Source organism: Apteryx rowi, unplaced genomic scaffold, assembly GCF_003343035.1.
Source record: "Apteryx rowi isolate R43461 unplaced genomic scaffold, aptRow1 scaffold_71, whole genome shotgun sequence".
In the NCBI taxonomy this organism is placed as follows: domain Eukaryota; kingdom Metazoa; phylum Chordata; class Aves; order Apterygiformes; family Apterygidae; genus Apteryx; species Apteryx rowi.
Genome location: NW_020450994.1, coordinates 1217260 through 1229310, shown reverse-complemented (window position 1 = coordinate 1229310; position 12051 = coordinate 1217260). Strand labels below are relative to the sequence as shown.

Here is a 12051-nt window from a genome sequence, read left to right as displayed (position 1 = left end):
TGGTGATCTGTGATCAGTGATCTTTGATGTTGCTATTGTAATTGTTTTGGGGCGCCACGAATGTCACCCATGTAAGACATCAAACTTAATCGATAAATGTTGTGTGTGCTCTGACTGCTCCACTGACCAGCTGTTCCCCCGTCTCTCTCCCTCTCCTCGGGCCTCCCTATTCCCTGAGATACAATATTGAAATTAGGGCAATTAATAACCCTATAATGGCCTCTAAAACCTTCACCATTCTAGATGCCATTAAGAACATCCATGATTCATGGGAGGAGGTCAAAATATCAACATTAACAGGAGTTTGGAAGAAGTTGATTCCAACCCGCATGGATGACTTTGAGGGTTTCAAGACTTCAGGGGAGGAAGTAACTGCAGATGTGGTGGAAATAGCAAGAGAACTAGAATTAGAAGTGGAGCCTGAAGATGTGACTGAATTGCTGCAATCTCATGATAAAACTTTAATGGATGAGGAGTTGCTTCTTATGGATGAGCAAAGAAAGTGGTTTCTTGAGATGGAATCTAATCCTGGTGAAGGTGCTGTGAACACTGAAATGACAACAAAGGATTTAGAATATTAAATAAACTGAGTTGATAAAGCAGCAGCAGGGTCTGAGAGGACTGACTCCAATTTTTAAAGAAGTTCTGTTGTGGGTAAAATGCTATCAAACAGCATCTCATGCTACAGAGAAATCCTTTGCGAAAGGAAAAGTCAATCGATGCAGCAAACTTCATTGTTGTTTTATTTTAAGAAATTGCTACAGCCACCCCAACTTTCAGCAACCACCACCCTGATCAGTCAGCAGCCATCAGCACTGAGGCAAGACCCTCCGTCAGCAAAAAGCTTACGACTCGCCGAAGGCTCAGATGATGGTTAGCATTTTTTAGCAATAAAGTGTTTTTTAATTAAGGTATGTACATTGTTTTTTTAGACATAATGCTATTGCTTACTTAATAGACTACAGTATAGTGTAAACATAACTTTTATATGCACTGGGAAACCAAAAAAATCATGTGACTCATTTTATTGTGATATTCGCTTTATTGTGGTGGTCTGGAACCGAGCCCTCAATATCTCCAAGGTATGCCTGTAGTGATCTACAGAACTTAGTGATGTCCTAACTTCCCTTCCCTCCACTGCCAGCTCACTTCAGAAGTGTCTTTTTTCACCCAGAAGGATTAGCCGCTTGTCAGACTCCTCCGCGCACATTGAGCCCTGAGACAGTGCTTGAGCTGCCACCGTTGTATACGAGCTGCTGTTGCTTCAGCGAAGACCTCCTTTCTCTGGCTGCCAAGAGCAGAGTCTTATGTGGATGATCCTGCAGAGTCAAAGGCCCAGGGCCAGACCCCAAAACAGATTCATATGAAATGTAGGCATTTACCCTCCCCTCCAGCACCTAATCCTGCCATGGCGAAACCCCTGTGGCTTGTGACAACCAGAACCTGAGCATTCAACTGCCTTGAAAGTACCACTGTTTTAAGAGAGCTACCCTACTACCAAAATTTGATGAGAGAGAAACAGCAGGAGCCCAACCAGATGTACTTAGTGCCATTTTAGACACCTACGCTATGCCAGTTAGCTGCCTAGAGCTATTCAGAACCTACCTGTGCTCTCCTGGGTTATCAGCTGGTACCAGATGCTCGCATTTAGGCAACTGAGTTACCCTCTGGCTGTCCCTCCGCTAGACTTACAGCATGATAATAACATTTAAGGTTAAAAGTTAAGTTAAAAACCAGTTTGATGGGGTCAGCCCAAAGGTCTACTAGGCCCAATCTTTTAATCCCTATGTGGCCAGCAGCCACCAGTGGGAGTTTAAGTATGGGGCATGCCGAAAGAGTTATCCTCCCCCATATGCACCCCAGCGGTCAGCCATTTCCTGGCTTCCTGAGCTAGAAATCGCACCTGTGGAGCTATTCTTCATGAATTTCACTAGATCTGCTTAATTTGAGCACCTTAATATGCCTCTAGATTTTAGGTCCCCAGTAAAGTGCCTCTCTAAAAAAAAGTGCCTGTGTTCCCTGCCTAAGCAATGGAGACATGGAGGTGCCCTTGACACCCTCCAGGCAGCGGGTCCAAGGGATTGAGGTGTCCAGATCCCCCTAAACCTCCAAGGGAGGGAGGCTCTTGCAGTCATTCGTAATGCTCAGCAGAGACATGGGGGACCTGCCACCACAGCTTGGAGCTCTGATCTGAGCCCACAGCTCTCGCAGGGCATTTACATGGGATAAAGATCAAGACATATTCCCTCTCTGCTACCTCCTAGCTCCCTGTAGTTTGGCTGTTGGGCTGCTTTTTCAGGTATCACCCACTGACGACCAGTCTGGGGCTGCTCTGCACCTATGAGAGGAAGCAGACCACAGAGGAAGGATAACAGCAACCTTGAGCCTCTAGCTACAGCTTGTGAACTTGTGTGGCTTTGAAAATGCTGACTAAAAGAAACTGCCAAACCCCAATTTCTCTGGGGTTTGGCAGCAGAGCCGGTGATCTGAGGATGTTACAGCCCTTGAGGCTCTGAGCCCATTTCCATTCTTGCAAATATCATGAACTCTTATGTAAGACTCTCACTTTGAGGTTACTGGCGGGGGGCAAGTCTACCACCAGGTTAGGAGAAGAAATATATCATGGACCTTCCCCTTCACAGGATATGCTTTTCATTGTAAATTAAGGAAAAAAAAGAACATTTGAAATTTTCGATGAAAAAGCTTTCAGCAGCATGGTTTCAGGTCAGTCAGAATGTTCCATTCTGGTAAAGCCAAAGTGCTTTGGCTCTTGTGTAGCTCTTACTGCATGTACATCACCAGCCAGTCATCCTTGCATGATGAAGCAGACAAGATGCTTCTCTTTCTCCCGCCTTAGCTTTTGATAAGCAAAAAAAAAAAACCAAAAAACCCCCCTACCCTAGCTCTAAAATTGTGATTTTTTTTCATGCTCCTGAACATAGAATGAAATAGATGATAGAATTCATGTCAGTAACAAAAATGATCACAATCCTAAGATTTCTTTTCTCTCACAAAGCAGTTTCAGAAATCAAGTTAAAGTTTTTTCTTACACTGTTCTGTGTTTTCCTGTTACGTGGGTCTTAAAGGCTTCAGCCAAACTGATCTTGCTTTAAAAGCCCTTTTTAAAAAAAATTCACATCAAGAAGACTGTGTAAAACCAATTCCATCTCTCTTCTATCCTGTGTTTTGCAAACCATTGAAGAAGCAAAAGGCATAGTGTTGACTGGATTATGCTGCAAGCAAAATTTCCTCATGCCTTTGACATACATATGATACATAGCTTGACTTGCTCCTTTGACTCTGGTCTGGCAGCATAATACTAGTGTTAGGAAAGATCCTGGGAAATGTGTTTGTGCGCTGAAAGCTTGGCTTAGTGCAGAATAATGCTGAAGAAAAAAAGAGCTGTTACTTGCTTTGCTGTTCCTTTCATAGCTACTGATGCCTAAAGCTTCCAAAATGTGGATTCTCTCTTTCATTGGTGAGTACTCAACTAGACAGGTGTGGGCTTGCATGGGACATATGCAACTTGAATATTTAAAGAAGGGCTCAATATGAGAGGATGCTTTATTTTCTGAGAGGGAGGCAAGAAATGCTGGGAAGTGTAATCATCTAGCCTTGTAATACAGTACTGCCATTACTAGTAACAGGCCATAAGCTTTGTACTGAGTTTGCAAGGCCTCAAGACAGAGGCTTTTCAGGCTTGCTTTGAACTTTTTTGAACATGCCTTTAGCTTCGTCTTACTTGGTTTACCTGTGACAGCAGTTTCTCTAATTGACAAGGTGTCTATGGCAAATTTGTTTATCTTTTTATCTTTGTGTGGTGCAACTGCAATTGCATACAGATAACCATAACAAGTAGTTATTTCATGTAGAAAGAGGTATTTACAATGCTAACACAATGATGTAGTGTAGAGGAATACAGGCCTGGTACAACTGCAGAGGCCTTGAGAAGTGGCACAGGATGCTGCACAGAGGAGTACAGGCATGGGATGATAAGAGCTGGGGCCCAGGACTGGCACTGGAGACGCGACAGCTATAAACACCTCACCAATGGTCAGTTAAAGAAATGCAGACCTGTACCTGGACAAAACTGGTTTTAGGGATAACAAAGAGAACACAGAAATAGTATTTAACATATATAAAAAGCATCATATAGAGTAAATTCAGATGAAACATGAAGCTGCAGACCAGTGAAGAAAGGTGTAAATGTGTTAGCAAACATATAAAAATGACCCTGTGTGGATCCTAGAGTGAGGAAGTAAGAAATCATTAACATCAATGTCATATTCTTCCCAGTGGAGGACTCTGGAGGCTGAGGACTTACAGTGTTATCCTCTCCAGAGGTCCAAAGCTGCTGACTTTAAGACCCGGAGGAACAAAGAAAGGATGAGCATAACCCCAAGAAAAGGGATAGAAACTAAGTGTGTGTTACAGTTTTAATTCTATTATTACTATTATTGAGACTTTTTCTGTATAGAAGTATTTAAACTGCATTATTATTCTTTCTTTTTATGTAACAATTAGATTTGGACTAACAACTATTAGAGTCTTTAGATTTCAATTATACTAACAATAAATACTTGGCTTTCCTTATATACAACATGTGCTTCCTCTTTGCTCAAAAATAAGATTTTGAGCATAATAGAGGGGAGAGAAAGATGAACATGGAGGCTTCTTCAAATTCAGCTCCTCGCAAAGGGCCAAAAGGCACTCTGTAACACCACTTGTGCTCTTTTGGAGGCGTGTTACACGTCGCCTCCTGAGTGCTGCATTAACAGGAAGTTTTACTGTTATGTTCTCTGTGATTATTTTCACATCCCTGTGACCACACAGAATTGAGGTCTGTTCTTACTCTGGCAGTGAGAATGCTTTTTTGCTTTACCTTTTTCACTATTTCCTCTGGAATAGGGTGGTGGGTTTTTTCTTAGCTAGGAAGTTAGGCGGGTGATCTCTCTCTCTTCATATTTCCCTTAATTTACCAGACTGGGGGGTAGAGTTGTCTTTATGTATATCACTCACTTCACCACTGATAGCATATGGTGAAGAATGATGTTAAATGGAGGTGACAGCCTGTGTTGGTTTGCTCAGCAGATTTGGCATCAGTTTTTCAAATTTTCAGCAAAGATTCTCCTTACCAGCTTGTGATGAACTGTTCTGCATTTGTGCTGTGCTCTTGCCTTCAGCCCAGCAAGCTTTGCTCTCCCTCTGTTTGCCTTCTAGTTTATTAACTGTAGAAAAAAAAAGTACGTTAACCTCCACTACATGCACACAAGCTTTATGGAAACATATCCCAGGTCCTCTTGTCCAGCTGCAGGTTAGGTGGGAATATCACCGGAGGAGGAGACCATTATTTCCAGGCTATGATTCATGACCCCATCTTGTTCTGATGTAGCACTAGCACACAAAGTGCAGAAGATACCTCCGTGGTTTGTACTGGAAGGAGTCGGGGGACACTGTGTGGTGGCACAGTTCTGAGGGCACATGCTGCAGAAGGTATCTGACGGGGAAATGCAGAGAAGCAGGCACACACAATGCTGCAGAAATGGCAACAGGATTCCCAACACTTTCTAGCTCCACAGACAGAGTTATGAAGAGTTACAGACCCTCCTTTGTTCCAAGACCTTCTCCACCAGTCACGTCTTAATTTCATTCCCTAGCAAAGTTCCTGCTGATTTTAGTGTGGTGCTAATGCACGAGGTTAAGCCTTATGCAATAGAGATGAGGTGTTCAGTAACCCTACTGTTCCCTGAAGTTAAAGTCACCTGATGACCACTAGTTCTCACTGTATGTCTCCACCAATGACGCCAATGTTGACTGTAACCCTGCCACAGTACAAACCTGACTAGTAGCAGTAACCAGAAAAGAGTAATTTATAGCATCAGTTCTGGGCTTCTGGAATGTGCCAGCATTTAAATTTTTGTAAAATATGTTTTATTCATGAAGACTTGTTCTTTTTAAAAACAAGTTGGTCAAATTGTCTTAAATGGATTTACACTGGTGAAAAATGTAATTTGCTTGGTTATTCATATAGCCAAACTACAGACACTCCTGTGTTTCTCCGATATACTGTTCCTGCATTTGAAGCCAGATAATGCTAACAAGAATTTGTTAGCATTATCTACCCAGAAATTGCATAATCTGGCATGTTTGTTATCTACAGGAGGAAGCTGCTATCTTCTGATGGATGAAACCTCACAAGTTTTTGTACAAACAGTCATGTGGTCCGGATGCCACCAAAGATGGCTGTTTTGATGATGCCAAGCAAGAAAAAAAAAAGCAATAACAACAGAAAGTAACTTAACACTTCTCAAAATAAAATAATTACAAGAATAATGTAAATCCTACATTGCTAATTATAATACTACTGTAAATACTATGCAAGCATTAGTAAAAGTGTTTAGTTCACCACTCATTGCCTCTGCCATGGGTAGAGGCTGCAGTGCTATGTTGCAGCCAGCGGTGCGGTACTTACTACAGCTTCCTGGAGTAAGAGGCTCTGCTGAGTGGCATTCACCTTGTATACAGTCCAGCTCTTCCTCTAACACAGCCTGATGTAGCTCCCTTCCTCCGCTAACGTAACACAGCCCTGTCAAGCCATCGCCAGCATGGCACTTAGCATCAGGAAAGAATGAGAGAGATGAGGCCTGGGACTACTTGCTGCCTTCAGCAATGTCCTGATGGAAATATGTGGCTAACTCATATGCCAAGTAAACACTCATGACTGCACCATAACCCCAGTGCCTGGCTGCCTGTAAAGAACCAGACCTCCTCTAGCCAAAGAAAGAAAGGGGGGCCAGGACCCTTGGAAGAATCAGAGCTCCAAGCTAATCTTGGAGGACTTGTGATTACATGGCACAAATCAGCGCCTGTTTCTCAGTTAGAGACAAAGCGACGGGACAAGTTGGGTAAATTGGGAGGATGAGGACATAAGATTCACCCCTATAACAGTGGATCTCCCTGTGAGTTTTGGTTCTTGACATCCAGCTGTTCTCCGACTGTCACAACTTGGATCCAAATCAGAATAAACACTGAACTCTTTGCCTCCTTTTGCTGCAGGACTGTGAAAAGGCTGTTACTATGAAAAGTGTTACTCATTCCTCAGCAGGGCAGTTTTGAAGAAAAGGTAAATTTTAGTCTCCAAAGAGTCCAAAGGAAAAAGAAATGAAGGTTGAATTAAAGGTAGTATGTTAAAAATACCTTCCCTTTAAAAAAACTGTAAATATTATTTTGGTTAAAATAGGAGTTGTCCAATACTTACTGAGGCTCAAAGTTCTCTGGTGGCCAGGACTCAACTGATGAATATGAAGAAGTTTTTGCCAGCTACACAGAAGAGTGTGTGGAGGGCATGTACACAGTCTTGGTGATTTCATATGCATAATTCCTTAAGCAGTTTGGATTATCTGGAAAGACCACTAGCATTCCTCATGGTCCCAGATAGTGGCTTTTTAAATATTAGAATTTAAATAACAAAGTAAGGTTGTAAAAGTTATTCAGTGGAAGTTCTCTCCCCACTATGCATGTACTGTTCTTAACTATGTTAAGCCTAAGCAAAGCTGCTGCTGCAAGATAAAACAATCTTAGATAAACAGATGCATAGAATTAGGTTTTGCAGCACCTTGTTTAAGTCTAGGGACTTCCACAGTGGACCTTGTTCTTTGAACAAAATACAAAACTTTTCTAGGCATGATATTCAGGAGAGTCAGCATAGTTCTCAATTCATGGCAAATGCTCTAAAATAGGGCTAAGGCCCAAACTGAGGAATGTGGAAACAAGAGGAAGTGCAAAATGTCATGTTTCTCTTATTAAGATGGTATGAGGAGACGGTGTCACCTCAGCCTCAAGGTGTTGGATTTCTGTTCAGAATATCCCTGGTCAACAGTGCCAGAGTTCTTCTCTGAGTGGGGGGGAGTCTTCAGTCCCCTAATGTTCAGCCGAACAGTCAGTAATTGCACTGGGAAAACTGTTAGGTGACATAAAATTTCCTTTGCAAAGTTTACAAAGCAATTGAAATTTCTTGATTTTCTAGCCCTTTCCCAGGGACTTTTCTAATGCAGAAGTTTTGTGGAAAGAGACAATGTGTTGAGCTAGGGGATCCTGACATCTAACAGTTCTCAGAGTATCTCTGTTACAACCTGGATCTAAACCAGAACAAACAATGAACTCTTTCTGCCAGTGCTAAGAGCTCAATCCAGCCATTTGCTATTGAAGGTCTGCGGGGGGAAGTCATCTTGATCCTTTTGATGAATTCTGCTCCGGAGTCTTCCCCAAATCTTGCTCCAGTCATTGTAAAAACCGGTAGATTACTCTGGGGATAGGCTTTTCAACAGCTGTGGAAGATGAAAGGATCGTTACATTGAGCTCAGAAATTTGGTGAGTTTGGAGCTAAGATGAAGAGCAAGCTTCTTCTTAAGTGCTTTGGCTAGCTTTTTTTTTTTTTTTTTTTTTTNTTTTTTTTTTTTTTTTTTTTGTCTACCAGCAAGATTTGTTCTCTAGAACTTTTCAAGACTGCCCATGATTTCCTGTGAGGCAGGACTTTGCTTTACTCGAATGATGAGGCTATTTCAGGCACTGCGATGCTTATCTTGTAACTCTGGTCTCTTGAAAAGCAACACATGGCTTCCTGTTGTCAAGAGCAAAGTGATAAGTAGTCCTGAAGAGTGTGCTGCGGTGCAGGATGGGAAGAGGCAGCTTTTAAGTAGGCCAGTCATACAAATGGCTGTCAAGGAGGCTGCTGAAACAAGATACATGCTTCTTCTATTTAAGGATGCTCTTAAAGTAACTCAGCCTTACGAGTATGAATTTCAGTGATAAAAAACACCAGGATATATATATTTTTTAAATCTAGAAGACCTAGTGATTTATTTATGTATTAACTTTTTACAGTTTATGATATTCTTTTCAGCAGGTGAAGAGGTGCTGTTCTTGATAAACAGTGATTGAATATTTGATTCCATTGCAGCAGCATTTCAGCAGATTAACATCTGCTTAAATAGGAAGCAAGTCCATTCGATTTTCTGGAAGTGCTTTTGAGCCTTTATTTTTAGCTCTAGCTCTGTTCCAAACCACTCAGAACTGACAAAAGAGGAAGCACTGACCAAAATTCACACTGCTTTCCTCCCTTTGGCAGGGGGCTCCCACCTCCGTGGAACACACCCTGCCTGCCCACCGGCATCCCTGGGCCTGCAGATTCCAGGCCTGTTCTTCTGTACAGGTTTGGCCGTCCCTTTATAACATGTCATCAGCCAAACCTCCATAGTCTCTGCAGTGTTTATTTGCACAGAGCTGACAAAATTTGGGGTGTTTTATACAGATGCTTTATGCATTAGTCTAGGAAGTCTGACTTCAAATGCCTATGTCTTCCCAACCCACCACTGAAACTGTCTCTGTAAGGTGATGCAAGATACTTAAGATGTTTTATTTTGATGCTCTGAACTGCACGCTTTCTTTCTCTCTCTCTCTCCTCCAACCCACCTACCTCCCTATTCTTACTGTGCAGGGAGCTTAGTCTCTTAACTTCAGTTCTTGAGCTGTGCTTAGGTTAGATGCCTAAAGTATGGAAAGGCAAAAGCTGCAGTGTGTTTGCAGAGTATTCAGTCCAGTAAGGGCTTTTAGGAGTCACTAAGTGACATATTCTAAACTGGCTGTCAGCATGTTGCTATCAGACTTCCTACAGAAAATTCTAGGTGAGGTTGCGAGCAGCAAAAGGTGTAAACTTACCCAGGGAGTAGGCAGACCTCACACTTTGCTCATCACCGCCACTCCAATGCTCTCCTACGCATTGCTCTGCCTCTCAACCCACTTCCTCTCTGTCCCATCTCTCTGTCCTTGGTTCACCTTGCCTCATTCCTTTCCCCCCCGCTACGGTACAAGTTGCCTTGATGGCTTGCCTGGTGCACACTTCGAATGGGGACCACGCAGTGCTGCCTTCCAGCGATAGCCTCTTGCAATAGCCTTGCTAGTTGTTTACGAAACCTGTGCAACCTGGTGTTGCTTGCTCATCGAAACACGTCGTGGGGTGGTGCACTTCTTTTGCATCTTCCTATTGATTCCCATACGTTTAAAAACAACCTCCTCCAAAAAACAAAACAAGAAAAACCCAAACAAACAAGCTAGGTGTTCTTTACAGGAGTACTAGTGCTTGTGAAAGGAGCCAGTGTCTGAGGGACAACACTAACACAGAACACAAAACCTCTGAGCAGGGTCCTGCCTCTGTGAAGTTTACTTAGAACAGATGACCTTTCCTAACCTTTGGAAACCATTTATGCATTTGACTGTGAATTGCTCAGCTATAAATGCTCACTTGAATTTCAAAGGTGTAGCAGGTTTCCACAGAGCATATCCAGGCAGTGTCTCAGTTACACCTTTGATTTTATGTTGACTGAGCTACTCAAACACACACCTTTAACCAGACAAGCTATTTTTGTGGAAGGAACACAAGAGCTTTTTTTAGTGTTTATTTGTAACCCACACTCATAAAACCACTCTAATACCTGACCTCTGATTCTGAGTTGAGTCTTTCATTGGAGCTCAGGTCCACCTAACCCAAGCGAAGAAAAATTCTCTTCCAGTCTGAGTCTGGCCATGACCAACTTTGGCTTCTTGATAAATCTCTCTCTCAAAAAAAAGTGAAGGCAGTGTTGTGTAATGAACCAAAGCACAACAAGATGATCCAAGAGATATGACATGCTTATGAAAAGAATGAGGCAAGATTTTTATCATAGTATGCAGAACAGAGCCTGGGATGAACAAGCAACACTGTGGCAGGCACACTGTGGCACACTGCAGGCAGAGGTGAAGTGAGAAGGGCAGAGGAGGTTAATCCACAACCCAGATAATTTGCAGCCAGATAGTCAAATGCTATTTCAAAAAACTTAAAAATTCACTGAGCAGACAAGGTAGTTGCATTAGCAACCACTGAGGATTAAACAAAAGAAATTATACTTCTCTCTTAAAAGTACACATCTGAAACAATGAATACTGGAAAGTTAAGGTTCAGTACTGGGCAGCTACCATCCTCTGAACTCTATACTCTAATGCTTAGTATCAACAGCTACTTATCACAGTAAGTCTGGAGGAAGTGTGTGGTTAGTTAGCTATGTTGAAAGTGATTCACTTTAATAGCCAAATTGTCTTTGAGGGGAAAAAATAAATAATTAAAACCATGCACAAAAGACCATTTTGCTACTCCTCTTCTGTCAATAAAATAATGCTACATACTGGATTATGATAATAGATGAGATGGCTCAGTTTGATCCACTGAGCTTTCAGCTACTGGTCTTTACGAACATCTACATGCATCATTCATTTACTAAATTATTTCTGAAGCCACATATATAAAAATGCCTACCAGAAGGATCTAGATAAAAGGCACTTGTAGTGCAGCAAGAACAGGGGGGAGCATGGATGGCTGTTCTAGAAGGGGTGTGCCAGGAGGGGTCTTTATAAAGTTTTGAGTCATTCCTACTACAGTGATGGCAAAGACTGGTCTTCTTGAATAAGCAATATGTTTTCTACCACTTAATCTGCAGCTGCTGTTTTAAGTAAGCATAGCATAGCAGAAAACAACAACAAATCAGATATAGTAGTCACCCAATCTCAACTGTTAGGAATATTCTGATGTGCTAAAAAGATGAACTATTACTTGTTCTAGGATATGGCTTTTCTACCTACTACATCCAGAGATGATTCTTTATCTTAAGAGAAATAACACTTCTTCAGAAAAAAAAAACAAAAAAAAAACTTGTGCTGCCGTAGTAGCTGTATAGAGATGATAAAATATTTTAATTTAAAATACGTTTTCTCTTTTTAATTCCTCTGCCTTATTTTTGCTTTTTTTTTTTTTTCCTTGAGAGTTAGGGGACACCAAAATGATAGACAGGAAAGCAGCAAAAGAAGAGATAAGAGTTTACTCCCTACTTGCTTTTGCCTGTCCCTTCATAGCAGTAGTGGGAAGAGTCTCTCGCCTCTGCTGTCACTGAGAGCCTGCTACACCCAGAAGGAATTCTGTTCCAGTCACAGTCCAACCGCCTATGGAAAAGGAAGGAGGTGCGT

At 41.9% G+C, this 12051-nt stretch overlaps 1 long non-coding RNA gene across 1 annotated transcript; it reads right to left on the bottom strand.

The window, feature by feature from the left end:
- Positions 1-1033: 1033 nt before the first annotated feature.
- Positions 1034-11910, bottom strand: LOC112976199. The gene is made up of 3 exons (XR_003256955.1): positions 9718-11910; positions 7259-8327; positions 1034-5228 (listed from the first exon to the last, which is right to left on the bottom strand). It is a non-coding gene; the product is annotated as an uncharacterized LOC112976199 (long non-coding RNA).
- Between the last annotated feature and the right edge of the window lie 141 nt (positions 11911-12051).